General features: G+C 39.2%; 1 long non-coding RNA gene across 2 annotated transcripts in view; it reads right to left on the minus strand.

The window, feature by feature from the left end:
- The window catches only part of LOC140520579 (uncharacterized), a 96,231-nt gene that overhangs the window by 53,658 nt on the left and 26,980 nt on the right, over positions 1 to 15,593 (minus strand). Inside the window, exon 3 of one of the 2 annotated variants that reach the window (XR_011972577.1) lies at positions 7,456 to 11,088. The exons of the other annotated variant lie outside the window; for it this stretch is intronic. This is a non-coding gene — a long non-coding RNA (uncharacterized lncRNA). Of the gene's footprint in view, positions 1 to 7,455; positions 11,089 to 15,593 lie in introns of those variants that run through there. 2 annotated transcript variants of the gene reach the window in all.

Consider the following 15,593-nt stretch of genomic DNA (forward strand, 5'->3'; position numbering starts at 1 on the left):
TTAAGTCACTTAAACTCTTTCAGCTTCAGTTTCTTCATCTGTAAAATGGAGGTGGTAATAGGAACTACTTTACAATGTTCTTGTGAAGATCAAATGTGATGATATATGTAAAAATGCTTTGCAAATTTTGAAGTGTGGCATGCATGTTAACTATTTTTATTATTTACAGGATCCAGAGTCAGTTCTAAAAAGCCCTTGGGTGGGTATTCTTTAGTTCCCAAAACTGTGTGGTTTTTTATATCTTTTGATATTTGATAAAGAGATATTTTTGATTTATCTTTCAAGTTTAAGAATTTGTGGTGAAGTCAAGATGGTACAAGAGGCAGTGATAAGGGCATGATCACAGCCCTGGGCAGGGGAAGCTTGTTTTAAGCCTGGTAGATCCTTGCCCTTCTTCCCTGGATTGTAGAGCTCATAGATTTCTGAGGAGATTCACTAGAGTACTTGCCAAGGCTATCTGCTTTCTCCCTATGCTTCTGTTTACTTAGGAAAAGTAAACCTCAGTAGGTTGACTCTCATTCAGAAGAAGAGTATCCTGGCCTGAATCCAAAGGTTGGGAAGTCGTGGATGGAGTGAGAATCTGGAATTAAAGATAATCTTGGCAGCAGATTCTCTTTTAAGGCAGACGGTGGTTCTCCGTGTTCTCCTATGAATCATACTTCCATTTGTTTTAAAGAGGATTTAAATTGATGAAATATATGTTTACAAGTGCTGTCTCTTTTCAGCTGTTCTCTGACTCAGAAGTGAGGGAAGGGGAGGGGAGGGAAAGAGAGCAGAAGAATTCCTTTGTGGACCTAAACATTTTCACCTATGACTGTGAATAGGCCTTCATAGACTCTAACTCATCTGTCATTTCTGATTCTCACTTCACAGATCTCTCAACCTCCCTTTCCCTCATCTAATAATACCCAAAGGAAAATTAGACTGAATTTTGATTAACCCAAGCCCTCCCATATCAGAATATTTAGAAAATCATCCTCCCTACCCCCTACACTCCTTTACCAAGTGAAGATATTTTTCCCCAAATTACCCAGAGTAATCCCCTTGGGGATTCTGTCCCCTCAAGAGAAGCCACCCCTTCCTCACCCCACCCCTAATCCTCGTATCTCCACTTAATGCTTGTCCCATGCCTCATTTCGCAAGGACAGGTAAGCTGTAGGGAAGATACAGTATTCCATTTCTCTCTTTAAAAAAAAAAAAAGTCTAATTAGCCATCTCTAAAAAGACATTAATATAACTATACTGAAGTCTTTGATGACCAGATTAGCAGAGGCATTCATAGTCTTAAAGGAGCACTACACCTTGGCACAAATGAACCAGGAAAGCAAGGGGTAAAATCTTGCTTTAAAAAAGGAGGAAAATCGAGAGCATCGAGCTTTGCAGTTCAAGTACCAATTAACAAATTCAGCTCATTGCTGAGCAATGCTTATCAGTTTCTAAAATGCCATTGACTGCAGATTGTGGAGGAAACTTGGTCTCCTCTCTTCCATCCTTTCTCTGCCTCTCGCTGTCCTTGGACTCTGCAGTGAGCCTAGAAGGAGCTATCAGGAAAGAAAGGCTAGTTCTCTTCCTCCACGACTTCTTCCCTTTCTCTATCTTCCGGGACCACGGACCTCGGCAATCTGTCCAGCGGGGCCAACAGACTCAGCTCAAGGATGAACAAACGTAGTCGGAGAGAGGGAGAGAGCAAAGAGCTCCTGGTAGGGAGGCAGGGAGCGGGAGGGTTGTTCGGAAGGAGTCCTGGTGCTCAGCCTGGGAGACATCTGTCTGCCTGCAGTATGTTGCAGTGCGTCTCTCCGATTCCAAGACCTGAAAACAAGCGTCCCTGAGTCTTTAAAAAACAAAAACAGGCCCTCTGGATCCGTATAGACACCTCCGAGGAGGCTCCAATCTACAGAAGAAAATCAGTGCTTTCCCCACCTACCAATTTTTTTCCACTCTAAACGCAAATGTTATTTTAAAAGTAGGGAGCTTTGGCCTGCGGCTCTTTCTTCTGGTGGATGCGGAGGCTGTAAATTTTAGTTCAAAAGCAGAGTGTTTAAACCACCTCAAACTTAGGAGGGAGGAGGTGCTGAGTGGGCAAAGAGGGGGTGGTGATGGAGAGAGAGGTGGTTGCCTTTGATAATTTCCTTGCTAGAGGCCTATAACAGTGGCCAGATTTGTTCCTTCCAATAGAGAACGCATAGGGTTGCTTTTTGTCCTTTTTTACAAAGTTATACCCGACTCACATAATATTTCTCTGAAAAGCAAAAGAGGAGCGCTGCAATTTATTCCAATGGGTGGTTTTTAAGAAGCTGGCAATTTGAAACGGCTGGGTGTTATTTAGTGCAATATGAAATCAAATGATCCTATTTCTCAAATAACAGTGTCTGTGAGTAGAAGTGAATACTCTGAAAGGGTAATTGTCTCCTGATGATATTTCCATTATACCCAATCTTGGCCTAAATGGTATTCAGCGGCTAGACTGAAAGCGAAGGGTGAAATCAATACATACACACACACTAAAGGGGGGGGGGGGGGGGGAGCAAGAGTAAAAGAAAGGAGAAGAAAAAAACTTGCCTCTTAGCAAGTGAAAAGGATTTTGCATTCCATGCAGCTGCCTTAAAATTGTCATCTTCCAGGTTTCTAAAATTATCAAACTACCGGAATCACTTTGCTGTCCAAGAAAGAATAAAACTCTTATTTTATTGCAACTTTAGACAGGCTTTCTAAATTAGAAGTTGCCATAATTCTCAAAGTAAATCTAACATCCTTTTGTCTTTTCTATCCTTTTAGGCACCAGTATGACTATAATTGGATCAGCACAACCTAAAGCTTAGCTCCCGTAGTTTAATATTGAGGAAATGAGACTCTTTGCTTTGGAACAGCGGGTTTCAGTTTATGACTTTCCCAGCCCAATTTCCTGAAGACGACATTCGTTTCCGCGGCAGTGAGTCCTGTCCCAGTGCCACTGCGCATTATTTATATAACATGCTGTACCTTTTTATTGATCATAGTTTATCCTGTACTTTGAAACAGTCTTCCCTTGACCAAATCACTCTCATCGGTGGAGAACAGGTGCAGAGAAGTGTCTGTAGTGTCTTGTGTTTGAATAAAAGGCACACATTTAGTGGACCTAATGGCAAGTGTGAGGAGAGATTATGGGTCTATACAATAGGAAAAGACTCAGGGATCTGCTAACATATCAGTCCTGTGAGCCATATACCAATATTAATACAGTTTCATCTCACATAATTTTTTTTTCTGTTGCATTATTCCTGCTTTTACAGAAGGAAATCGGAATTAGTAAGCTCATCTGTGTTAGCTAGTTCGTTATTAACGGTCCCTCGAGGAGAAAGTATCTTTTATAAATTTTGGAGAAAGTCGGCGCGAATTAACAAACTGGTTACTCAGAGTAGGGAAATAAGGAGCTGTCCATTTTTTCAGCAACACATTTGTGTGCGTGCGTTGTGTATGCGTGTCCGCGATTCTACGTGTGTGTGTATGTGAGAGTGAGGGGGGGGGGGAGAGAGAGAGAGAGAGAGAGAGAGAGAGAGAGAGAGAGAGAGAGAGAGAGAGAGAGAGAGAGAGAGAGAGAGAGAGAGGAGAGGGAGAGGGAGAGGGAGAGGGAAAGGGAGAGAAAGAGGGAGAGAGAGAGGGAGAGAGTATCCCCTTGTTTCCATCAACACCAACCTTGCAACCTCGGACCGCTCAGTAAAACAGAAGTATCTCTCCCCGGGTCATTACAGGTGTTTTCTCCTGCTAGTATTTGGTAGAGAGATCCATTTTATGGTTTAGTTAGTTCCATATTTTCTGTCAATGATTTTAGTCACTTGCTCTATAACTTAAGGCACTAAGGATTCCTCTGTCTATCGATATTTTCCTTATTTGAAGTATTATTTCTTTATGCTCCTTAGAGATTTCCTGCAGCTCAACTCAGAAAAAACTGTGTCTGTGTACGTTTCCTCACTTCCATCTTTGTTTACCAGTCCATTCTGCTACTCATAAATGATTTGCATTTTTCTCCCCTGACATTATTTTTCAGTCTCTGGAAATAGCTCATAAAGAAATGTTAATTCCTTAAAATCCAACGATCCTGCCCCACTTATGCATTTAGCTAACGGGGAAACAAAACATTTTGCACACACTTTTTTTTCATCACAGGAGAAACCTCTCAATCTTGGGAATGTCGCTGTGCAATTTTAGGTATTGGGGTGACTATTGGAAAGGGTTTCTACAGGTACAAGATCCTGGAGTGGGACACCTCTTAAATGAAAGTAGAGTACCCGAGAGGTGTTTTTGAACTGACCGTCCTGAAAAAAAATCAACCAATGGAGAATTTCCCATCTGGCCATTTGGGGAATCATTAAAGACAACGCCTTCTGTGAACTTAGTTTGTCTTTTATTACTAATCCTTCTCTCTCCTCATTTGAAAAGAGCAGAGATTAAGTTTAATGGAGATATTATTGGGACACACCTGCCTCTTTCTGGGACTTTCCTTCTTCCCTCGTAGATGTTAATTTTTTAAATGGAGTCATTTAAATAGGAGAATGAACCTCCCTCCGTATCGCCCCATTTTGTGTTATTCTCACTACATTCCTCCTCCGGTTTCTCTATTGAACTGACAAAATGATTAGAAGGGAATCCAAGGAGCCCACTAGAGAAGCAATCACTACACATACAGACACAGTGCTCTCAATATAAGGAAAAGGAGGGACCTACCTTGATCTGCGCCTAACTGAATAAATCACCGTGGGGCACACAGTAGGATTGGGATTGTGGGGCGGTTGGAGAGCAGTGAGTGAAGTTTACTAAGAGAAGAGGGATTGACAGCCTTCTAAAGAACGGGTTCTCAGTCAGACTCCTTTAGGGAAAGAGGTGGGCATATGCCAGAGCTTTCGATTCGACCCCTTTACTAGAGAAAAAAAGCAAGAGCAAAATAAAGGACTAATCTTGAAATTTTTTAAAAGCAACATTAGAATATAAAGGTTTAAAATGCTACTGTTTTAGCCAGATCCCCACAACTCCTCCTTCTTCCCCTTTTTCCCCCAACCAAAACTGAAAACCTTAAGTATCAAAGCCCTGTAAAAACATAACTCGTAGGCTTTACTGATAACAGGCTAACTTCCCTGAATGGGTTTTAAGGTGGTTATTAGTCCGCGGTTTTCAATCTCTCTCTGCACAGCTCGCTCCCCAAAACCACAGAGAGAATTTCTGACGCAGGAAGTGGGGATACCGAGAGTGGGAGGCAGGAACAGCAACGCGAGGCAGGCAAAAAAATTTTTTCAAGAATTTTTTTTCTTTATCCAGAACAACTACAAGCCAACTGAGATTCGGCTTCCCTTCCCCAAATGCTCTGCTCCAACCTGATGCATCTTAAGAGAGAACCCTTCTGAGATAAAAGGAGAAAGGCAACACTGTTATCTCGGGTAACTCTTAAATTCTCAGTTCCCTCAGGGGACTAGAAGTATATTGCAGCTGTTCCCGGTTTTTGTTTGTTTGTTTGTTTTAAAGAGACAACGATTTGCTCGTTTCAAAGGACTAGGATCACTTCGGACTGTAACCTAAAAAGATAGCTTTACCGTTAGGACTGCTGCTTCGTTCAGCAGAGGGGCAGCTTCAGCATTTGAAGAACAAGGGAGTAGCCCAGTGAAGGCCCAGTTCACGAGTTTCCCCACCCCCACACACACCCCAGACGCCTGTTCCAGCGATCCTATCAAGCTTCCCCTAGAGTAGATACCATTTCTCAAGGCTTCCCTTCGGAATTGGGTTAAATTTGGTCAAGAGTGAAGAGCTTGCACTTCTTATCTGTGGCTAGGTTGTCCTTTTTAGGCTTGTATTTTCCTTCTTCACCTATTTCCATCACCAGCCCCACCACCCCCGGAACCAACTCTCCCTTTCCCCTCACAGGTCCCCACGGTAATCACACACAGCTTTTCCTTTTCTTCCCTTCGCTTCCCTTCCCTTCCCTTCTCTTCTTTTCCCTTCCCTTCCCTTCCCTTTTCGCCCGGTCACTCAATCTACGAGCCCCCACCCCCGCCCCGCCCTCCACGTTTTTGCTAAGTGACCTTCAGGAAACCACGAACCTTCTGGACAGCGTCATGCTTGGGGACACCAACCCCGAGGAGGCATTGTGCAGAGCCCGCAGCTTTCCTGGCTTCCCCTGGTGTTGAGAAGCTCTCCAGCAGTGTCCGCAGCTTGGAAGAAATTCTTACCACCCCCACCCCCACTCCACACACTTCTAATTGAATCGAACGCGATATTAAAATATCAAACATTTAATTAGTCATCGCATGATTTATTGGAAATATACAAACTGTTAAGTCCCCATATCCAAGTACACCCCAACCCCCAACCTGCTGGAATTGTTATGAATCCCCTGGGGTGTATATTATCACTCTCCCCAAAGATATACACCCATCTCTCTACGATTTAAATGTTCTCTTTTTTCTTATCACCCTAAAATGTTTAAGAAGTCTTTTTCTGATTGGGCTCTTCATTCTGGTCGAGGGTTTGTCAAACGCATTACTGTCCTCTGTTTAGTATCGAATTTATATCTAGATTATTAAGAAATCCAGTCAGAATACCAATCAAAGGATTTTAATTTGCAATTTTTCGGCAGAGTGAATTCGACCTGAATTTTTGTTCGTCTTCATTACACACCGTTTATGTTGTTATGTTATGTGTTTGAAATACAGATTGACTAAAATAACAGAAGCTGTTTCAAAGGATTACTTTAGAATATAAAGAAGCATTTTATATACTAAATACTGAATAGGAGGAAAATAAATTCTCAAATCCTTAATTTGCATTTTTCATTCTCTTAAAAAAATTGCATAGTTTCAGTATGCAATTACAAAGCCATCCATAGGATGGTATCACTAGTATTACTTTCTGATTTTTTTCCCACCATGTTTATTTTTAGGCAGAATTTTTAAAGTTAATAAGCCAATTAGGAAGCAACTTTCATATACTATTAGGTGTCACATAGTAGAAGGAATAATTCCTCCTGTTGAAATATCTTATTGGCTCAGAAGATGATAATTAATAAACACCATTCTAGATCTTACAGGACAATAAAGGAACAAAATAAAGGAGGATCCCTACTATATTTCTGAGAGGAAGCTGTCTGCATACACAATATGGTTTTGGGACTAATTCAATCAAACAGCTATTTTAAAAGCAACCAATTTGCAATCAGCTGTTTGACAAGATTAAATTACTTGTTTTCAAAATAACCAGTTTTAATACACCCCTTTTTCAAACTATGTGAGTATAGGTCCAATTTGAATATGAAAATAGTACTATACAGCAAGGATTTATAAAAATAGATTTACTAAGAGAATTCTATCAGATTAACTGTGAGAGAAAAGTTTCCTAATTTTTCCAAATGAAATAAAGTTATTCTCTTTATATCTCTTTCAAAAACATATTTTGTAAAAAAAAAAAAAAAAGTAAAATTGGAAACGTCTCACCCATGACTCCACGATTATAAATGTATTCGAATACACAAATATATTCAAAATAATTATACTTACAAGATTAATAAATTTTTACATTTCCAATGGAAAGTTCAGTGCATTGTAAAATTCTCAAAAAGTTATATCTATGATAAATATTATATTAAGTAGTCACATTTTTATTTTATGATAAATAATTGTCTTTCCCTAACCTGTTCTTTGTTTGTGTCCCATAATGACTGTAAACCCAGTATTGAATTCAGCAAGTTTAAAATTAGTAACCATATAAACTCTACTGCCATAGCACTAAGTAGTAAGAGAGAGCAGGAGAGATCTTTGCTATTTTATCATAATAAATCATGTATAATAGTTAACAATAATAGTGATATTTTGCCATTAGCCTGTATTGTATATGTATAGTGTGTGTGTGTGTGTGTGTGTGTGTGTGTGTGTGTGTCTTTGCCCAAGCATCTTCCATTAACTTCAAGTCGAACCAGTATAAAGTGGAGCCCTGAAAATTGTCTGATGAAATGAGCTTGTTTGGGGAATTAGAATGAAATCTAGGCTGGTTTGTTTTTTTTTTTTATCTGATTTGTCCAAAGGTACCTATGAGATTTAAAAACAAAACCTGTAACAATTATGCACTCATTGGGAGAAGCCATTAAAACTTGAAGCTTGCATTCTTTTCATTCAAATAGCACTTTAATACTTACAAAAATGCTTTCATAAATTATCCCATCCAGTATTCAGAAGACTCATATAAGGTAACTAGTTCAGATAGTATATCCATTTAACAAATGAGGAAATTAGAACAGATAGGTTATATGACTTACCCACATTCACATAGCCAAGACAAAAATTTAAGTCTTTGCCTCCTAGTCCTACAGACTTCTCACCTACCCCACAGACTTAAGATGTGCACTCAGAAACTTAGAATTTGTTTTGGGGTTGTTTTGTTGTTGTTGTATAAAATAATAAAATTTTAACACATGGACACTACAGAATCTAGTCCCATTTGAATAAAACAGATCAGGAAGCTCCATCCGCGCACTTTTTAAGGAATAAATCACTTTGACCTTTCTCCAATCTTTGGCACAGGTAAATATGAGGCCAATATTCTACATGATGCCTCCAAATTGTTAGTAGATGTCTTGAAGACATTCTCTTGTCTTATAGGTATACATGGTGCCTATTCTTCCTTTGAATATGTTTATATAGTTTCTTTGAGCTCTGAAAGACAGCATAAAAATTATTAATTTCTTTACACTCTTGAAGATATCTCTCTTCCTTTGCTTTGGCACCTAAGGGTGCTGTTTTTTTTCATGTCCCACTGCCCAAGTGTTTATGATAAATGGGTTTTGTATAAGGAAATTATAATTGCAACCTGCAGGGGAGTGATTTAGAAGGAACTAGATCAGAGTAATCCGTTAGCAATAGAAATGAATGCTTGAAAATGTAAAGATTAAGAGGCCATTCCTTGATGGATAAGTGGTCAAAAAAATGCAAACAAACAGTACTCAAAAAAAAATTTTACATTATTAACAACTACATAATGCATTATTTCAAATCACTAACAATAAGAGAAATGCAAATCAAAACAACTCTGAGATTTCACTCTACATCCAACAAACTGGCAGATTTTTTTTTCTAAAAATGGGAATAATCCATGTCAAAGGGACTGTGGGAAGACAAATATACAAATATATTATTGGTGGAATTGTAAATCAGTCCAACCATTCTGGAAAACTACTTGGAAATATGCCAGGAAAGTCACTACACTATCCATATGCTTTGGCCCAGAGGTCACATTGCCAAGCATATACATGTAGGAAATCAAAGATAGAAAAAGTCATCCAATGTACATCAAATTGTATTTTCTATGGTAGAGAAGAACTGGAAAGAAATCTGATACTCATCAATTAGTGAATTACTGGAAAAATTGTGGTACATGAATATAATGGAATATTATTGGGTTTGTTAACAATGAATTTGAAGAAGACAGGAAAGACATATGAATTGACTCAAAGTGAAGAAGAATAAGAAAGAATAGGACACACAATTATAAATTGGAAATAGAAAGAACAACAGTAACATTGAAACTGAATGTTGTGTAAATATAATGATCAAACTTGCTTGCTAATAAGAAATATGAGAATGAACCTACTTCCTACTTTACAGAGGAAGGGGACTATGATGTGAAATGGAACAGTAAAGCATTTATTAAGTGCCTACTATGTTCCATTTTTCATGACTCAAATTGCTGTTCTATACAGCTCTCTTGATCAATCTAGATAGAAATAACACCTCCTGCATTTCAAGTCTTAAACTCTTTGTCCTGTTTATACTTTTCATCTGATAAACATTGCCATATAACTTGCATATATAGTTATTGTATTACAGTTATTTGTGTACTTGATTGCAAGTTATAGGAGGGCAGTAATGTGTGTATGTGAGATATAGCTATAGAGGCACACATACACACATACGTATATAAGTGTGTGTGTGTATGAGTCAGAGCAGCATTTAGTGTGGCATAAATAGAGAGTTGGTTTTAAAACCAGGAAGATTAAGATTGAAATTTCACTTCTGACACTACAGAGAATATGATATATATTAGGCAAGTCACTTAACCTCTTAGTGTCCCAGACAAACCCTCTAAGAATATAAGATGCTAAGAAGGTACTGATCTGAACAGACAGAAGTTTCTCCTCTACACTGAGGATATCAAACAAACAGTCATTTAAGTATCTGCTTTGTGCCAGACAATGTGCTGGGGGGAAAACAAAAAGGAAAACATCCCCAGTCTCAAGGATTGCATTCCATTAGGGGAGACTATGTGCCCATAAATAAGCATAATACAATATGGACAGAAGGTATATTTTGGAAGAAGGACACTAGCAGGTGTGGGAATTGGAAATTACTTTGTGTTAAAGGGGTTGCTTTAGCAAAGTTTTGAAGGAAACCTAGGATTCTAAGAGACAGGGATGAGGTAGATTTGCATTCCAGGCATTTGGGATGTACTTAGCCAAGACAAAGGCAGGAAGACAGGATTTTGGGTGAGTGAAACAGCAAGCAAAGTAGGATTTTTGCTGTTTTTCTGGACTGAGTTTTAACCAGTCAGATAGGTGTATGTGGGAGCTAGTCAATCAGATACATACATGTGGGTTCTAGCCAATCAGATACTGAGTAGAACTATATATAAAGAGAGAGCTGGTGTTGAGAAAGCAGACCTGAAGAGAGCCGGCCTTGAAGGGATGAGCCATCACTGAGAAGAAGACAACTGGGGGGGGGGCACCTCTGATGACTGAGACTTGCTGAAGGAGCCTTTGAACTTGGAAACAAATGGAGCTGTAGGGTAGAAACACATCCATGGGGCTTAGCCCCTTTTGAAAGCTGTTAAAGTGAACTAAGCTGTTAACACCGAGACTCTGGACTTCAGATGTGAATTGAGGTGACAGTACTGATAGTGTGTTTCAGTATTGTTGTTGTCTTGTTGAGCTTTGTTTTTCCAGAGGCAGAAGCTTCGGAGTAGAGCAGTCCTGCTGAGCTGAGACCAGGAACAAGAGCAGAGAGCTGCTACATGTGAATTGAGTAGAGAGTCAGGAGTGGTCAGCCTGCAGAGGAAGAGCCATGGGACTTGGAAGTCAACCTAGAGTTTAGATGAAAGAGGACTTTACTTGGATACTTGGTATTGATTAAGAAGATTATTCTTACTGTGACCTAGGGGTGGATGGTGTGGATTTTACTGGGACACTCGGTATTGATTGAGGATGTTGCTATGAATGTTATGCTTTACTGAACAATTCTTAGTTTGTTGCTGAATAGAGAGTTCATTATACTATGTGATTAGACCCTTGAAATTATTCACAGCAGCAGTCGTCAGGTGTGCTGCCATGATTGGTGTTACAATGAGGAACATCAAGAAGACCAATCTGGGTGAACTGAGGAGTGTGGGAGGGGGAGTAATATATAATAAGTGGAAAAACCAATTGCAGCTAGGTTGTGAGGGATTTCAAAATGTAAACAGATAACTACTACAAAGCATATACCCAGGGATATGTTAGAGCTGTCTCACACCATTTCAGGAGAGTTGATCAGGAAATTTTCAGTGTGAGCAATTATACCTAAACTATGGGAAATGCTACAAATCAGGGCTTAATGTGTTGTTTTGTTGGTTGCTTTCACTTAAGGAAATGATGGAGAAAATATTAATAATGCAGCTTATATTTAAAAATATGTCATGCATACTTTTGGGTGGGAGAAAAACTCGTTGATAAACAATTACCAATATACCTCTTCACATACTCTAAAAGGATTAAAGACAGAGGAAAAGGATTCATCTGTACAAAAATATTGTTAGCAACCCTTTTTGCTGTAGGAACAAACTGGAAACAAGTGGGCACCTGTCTGTTCTGGATGGGCCTACCACCAATATCTTATTAGTTCAGGTTTGATGTTGGGAAAAAAGGAGGCACTTGCAAATCATTGGTTGGTTGGTTGGTTGGTTGGTTGTTGTCCTTTGTTCTTGAAGAGGACCAAAATGACATCACTAGTGTCTGACTATGACCAATATGAGCTTGCTCTACCACAATACAGAGCATTTGCTTTACCATAGGTTGAGTACAAATAGTCTGTGTGAACATTTGGGATGGATACTCCAAATTTGCACATCCTACATTTCCTTTGAGCTGTTTTAATTGTACTTTGCTCATACAGCACAGCACCTTCTCCGACGTGGGCATGAGATATTGGGTGGTCCTGTGCCAGTGTCTCCCATGTCACACAGTCAATTCCAAGTTCTTGAGACTTTGAAAGTGTACTTGTACCATTTCTTCTGACCACCATATGAAAGTTTGCCCTGTGTGTTTCTCCATAGAAGAGTCTTTTAGGCAAATGTACGTTTTTGCATTCAAACAATGTGGCCAGCCCATGGGAGTTGCACTGTCTGAAGCAGAGTTTGAATGCTTGGCAGTTTAATTAGAGTAAAGACCTCAGTGTCTGGTACCTTTTCCTGCCAGGTAATCTTGAGAATCTTCCTAAGACAGTTCAAATCGAAGCAATTCAGTTTTTTGGCATGGCACTGGTATAGGTTTCACAGGCATACAACAATGAGGTCAGCCAAATGGCTCTGTAGATCTTCAGTTTGGTAGTCAGTCTAATACCTCTTTTCTCCCATACTTTCCTTTGGAGCCTCCCAAACAGTGAGCTAGCTCTGGCGATGCATGCATCAGCCTCATTGTCAACGTGTACATCCAAGGTAAGTAAACTTATCCACAGTATTCAAAACTTCTCCGTTTGCTGTAGCTGATGGTTCCACATATGAATGGTGCAATGCCAGCTGATGGAGCACCTGTGTTTTCTTGCTGTTAATTGTTAAGCCAAAATTAGCACAATCAGCAGAGAATTCATCCATACTTTGTTGCATCTCAGCTTAAGAGGCTGCATTGAGTGCACAATCATCTGTAAACAGAAAATTCTGCACCAACACTCCCTCCACTTTGGTCTTGATTTGTAGCCTTTTCAAGTTGAAGAATTTACCATCAGTGCAGTAGTTGACTTTGATGTCATCTTCATCCTCATTGAAAGCATTTGACAACATGACTGAAAACATCATGCTAAAAAGCATGGTAACAAGTGCACAGTCTTGTTTCACTCCGTTGGTGACTGGGAAAGCATGAAAACATTGTGCATAATCTAGAACCTGGACAAGCATGCAGTCATGAAACTGACATACAGTGCCAATGAACTTCATGATGAAGAACTTACAGGCCAGCTAGCCATGGAGAGAGCGCTGGGCCTGGAGTCAGGAAGACCAGAGTTCAAATCTGGCCTCAGACACTTACTAGCTATGTGACCCTGGGCAAATCACTTAACCCTGTCTGCTTCAGATTCCTCATCTGTCAAATGAACTGCAGAAGAAAATTGCAAATCATTGAACAGTTGCCAAAAGGAGGTTTACTTTGCTCTACAACAGCAAGGATATACAAGGAAACAGTGACACTTAGCTTCTCTGGATGGTTTGACCCCCCACTTCATCTCCATATGGAAATGAGTCTAGTCAGCAAAGCTGGTGATAACTGTTGTAATCTTCATTAATCCAAATCAGAGGGACTCTGACTACATATTGATGCAGCCCTTAGGTGACCAAAAAACTACTTCAGGAGAAGGAGGGACCAGTGAAATCCCAGAGATAGTAGTGTTATCTTTTAAGTAATACTAATCCTTGATGTGGGAAAATAATGAACCCTAGTCCTATCACACTATCAATTAGGGACAGATGAAAAATTATAGTATAATGTAATTAAATAATATCACACCATAAGAAATGATAAAAGGCACTGATGGAATCAGAGAAATTTGGGTAGACTTATAGGAACTGTTGCAGTGAATTGAGCAGAACCAGAAGAACAATTTACACAATGAGTACAATAATCTAAAGAAAAACAACTTTGAACTCTGATCAGTGCAATGCCTAGTCACAGCTTCAGTAGATTGATGATGAAACACACTTTCCACTTCTTGGCCGAGAGATGATGGACTAGAGATATAGAATGATACATACATTTTCAGATATGATCAATGAGGGTGTGAATTTTTTATTATATTTATTTATTATAAGGGAGGGCTCATATTTTGGGATGAAATGGGCAAGACGGGAAGTTTTCTGTTCCAGACCTTATATTCCCTCTTCAAGTTGCACTTAATTCTGTTATCTCACATTGATCCTAGTCAATTTCCATTCTTCCCAAGTCCTCCCTTCCCTCACCTCTCTCACATTAATGCACTGGATCACTCTTTTCCAATGTAATACATATGCCCCTAAATCCAGCCAAAGCAGCTACCCTATTACTCTTCACCTCTTGCTCCTTAGTAGACTTGGACAAATGTAGTAGATAGCTATGGAATAGAATGAAGCTAATCCAGAGCGTGCTGGTAAGTGTTTAACAACCATCTCCCCCTCAAAAATTTGTACAAAGGGCACTTTCAAAAACTCAGTCTATATTATTAACTGGTATGTGACAGTTTCAATACACCACTGAAGAAATTAAGTTGCCAATATTCACTAATTAGAATAATTTTCTAATTAGCTAAGTTAAATGCCACAGAAATATTTCAACATATATTTCTTTTGGGACATATAAACCATAACAATATGGCAGCTCTAAATATGTGAACTGAAATACAGTGGAGTCATATAATTATGATCTCAGCATTGGAAGAGTCCTTAGGTGTCATCTATTCCAATTCATAATTGAACAGGAATTCCCTATATAACATCCCCAACAAACAGTCATCAAGTCTTTGCTCAAAGGCTTCTTATATCAGGGAACTTCTACCTTGAAGGTGGTGCATTCCAATTATTTAGTAATCTTTAAGATGTTCTTGGCACTTAGCACAGTGTCTCACATATAATAGGCGGTTAATACATGTTTATTGACTGTTTAAAATTTACAGAATTGAATCCATTTACTTTAACTCCTTAATTCATTAAATCAACAAATATTGAACTGAGTTTCTTAAAGATATTGGAGGAAGAGAGCAGTAATACATACATACAAATGAGAGAGAGAGTGAGAGAGAGAGACAGACAGACAGACAGAGACAGAGACAGAGAGAGAGAGAGAGAGAGAGAGAGAGAGAGAGAGAGAGAGAGACAGAGAGAGAGACAGAGAGAAACAGAGAGAGACAGAGAGAGACAGAGAGAGACAGAGAGAGACAGAGAGAGAGAGAAAGGATATATAGTTTATAAAAGATATTGTACCAAGAGAATGTTTTTAGGTGAAGTAGAGCTCCAGCACTGAATAATAATGGACAGAACAGAGAGGGAATTAAAGATGAGGGGAGTATGATAAGACAGTCCCTTAATTCTCCAAAAATGTTCTACATGAAGCTAGTCCTACACAGGTATAATTTTGCCTCAAACAGAGAGTTTCTCTCTGTTAGGTCTGATAGTTAGGTGGCAGAATGGACAGGCTAATGAACCTGAAGTCAGGAAAACATAACTTCAAATCCTGCCTCAGACACTAGTTGTGTAACTCTGGATAAATCACTTAGCCTCAGTTTCATCTCCTGTAAATTGAAGATAATAATGCCTCAGAGGACTGTTGTGGGGGTGAAGTGAAATAACATATATAAGGCACTTTGAAAACCTTA

The sequence above is a fragment of the Notamacropus eugenii genome, chromosome 1, assembly GCF_028372415.1.
Source record: "Notamacropus eugenii isolate mMacEug1 chromosome 1, mMacEug1.pri_v2, whole genome shotgun sequence".
Classification (NCBI taxonomy): Eukaryota; Metazoa; Chordata; class Mammalia; order Diprotodontia; family Macropodidae; genus Notamacropus; species Notamacropus eugenii.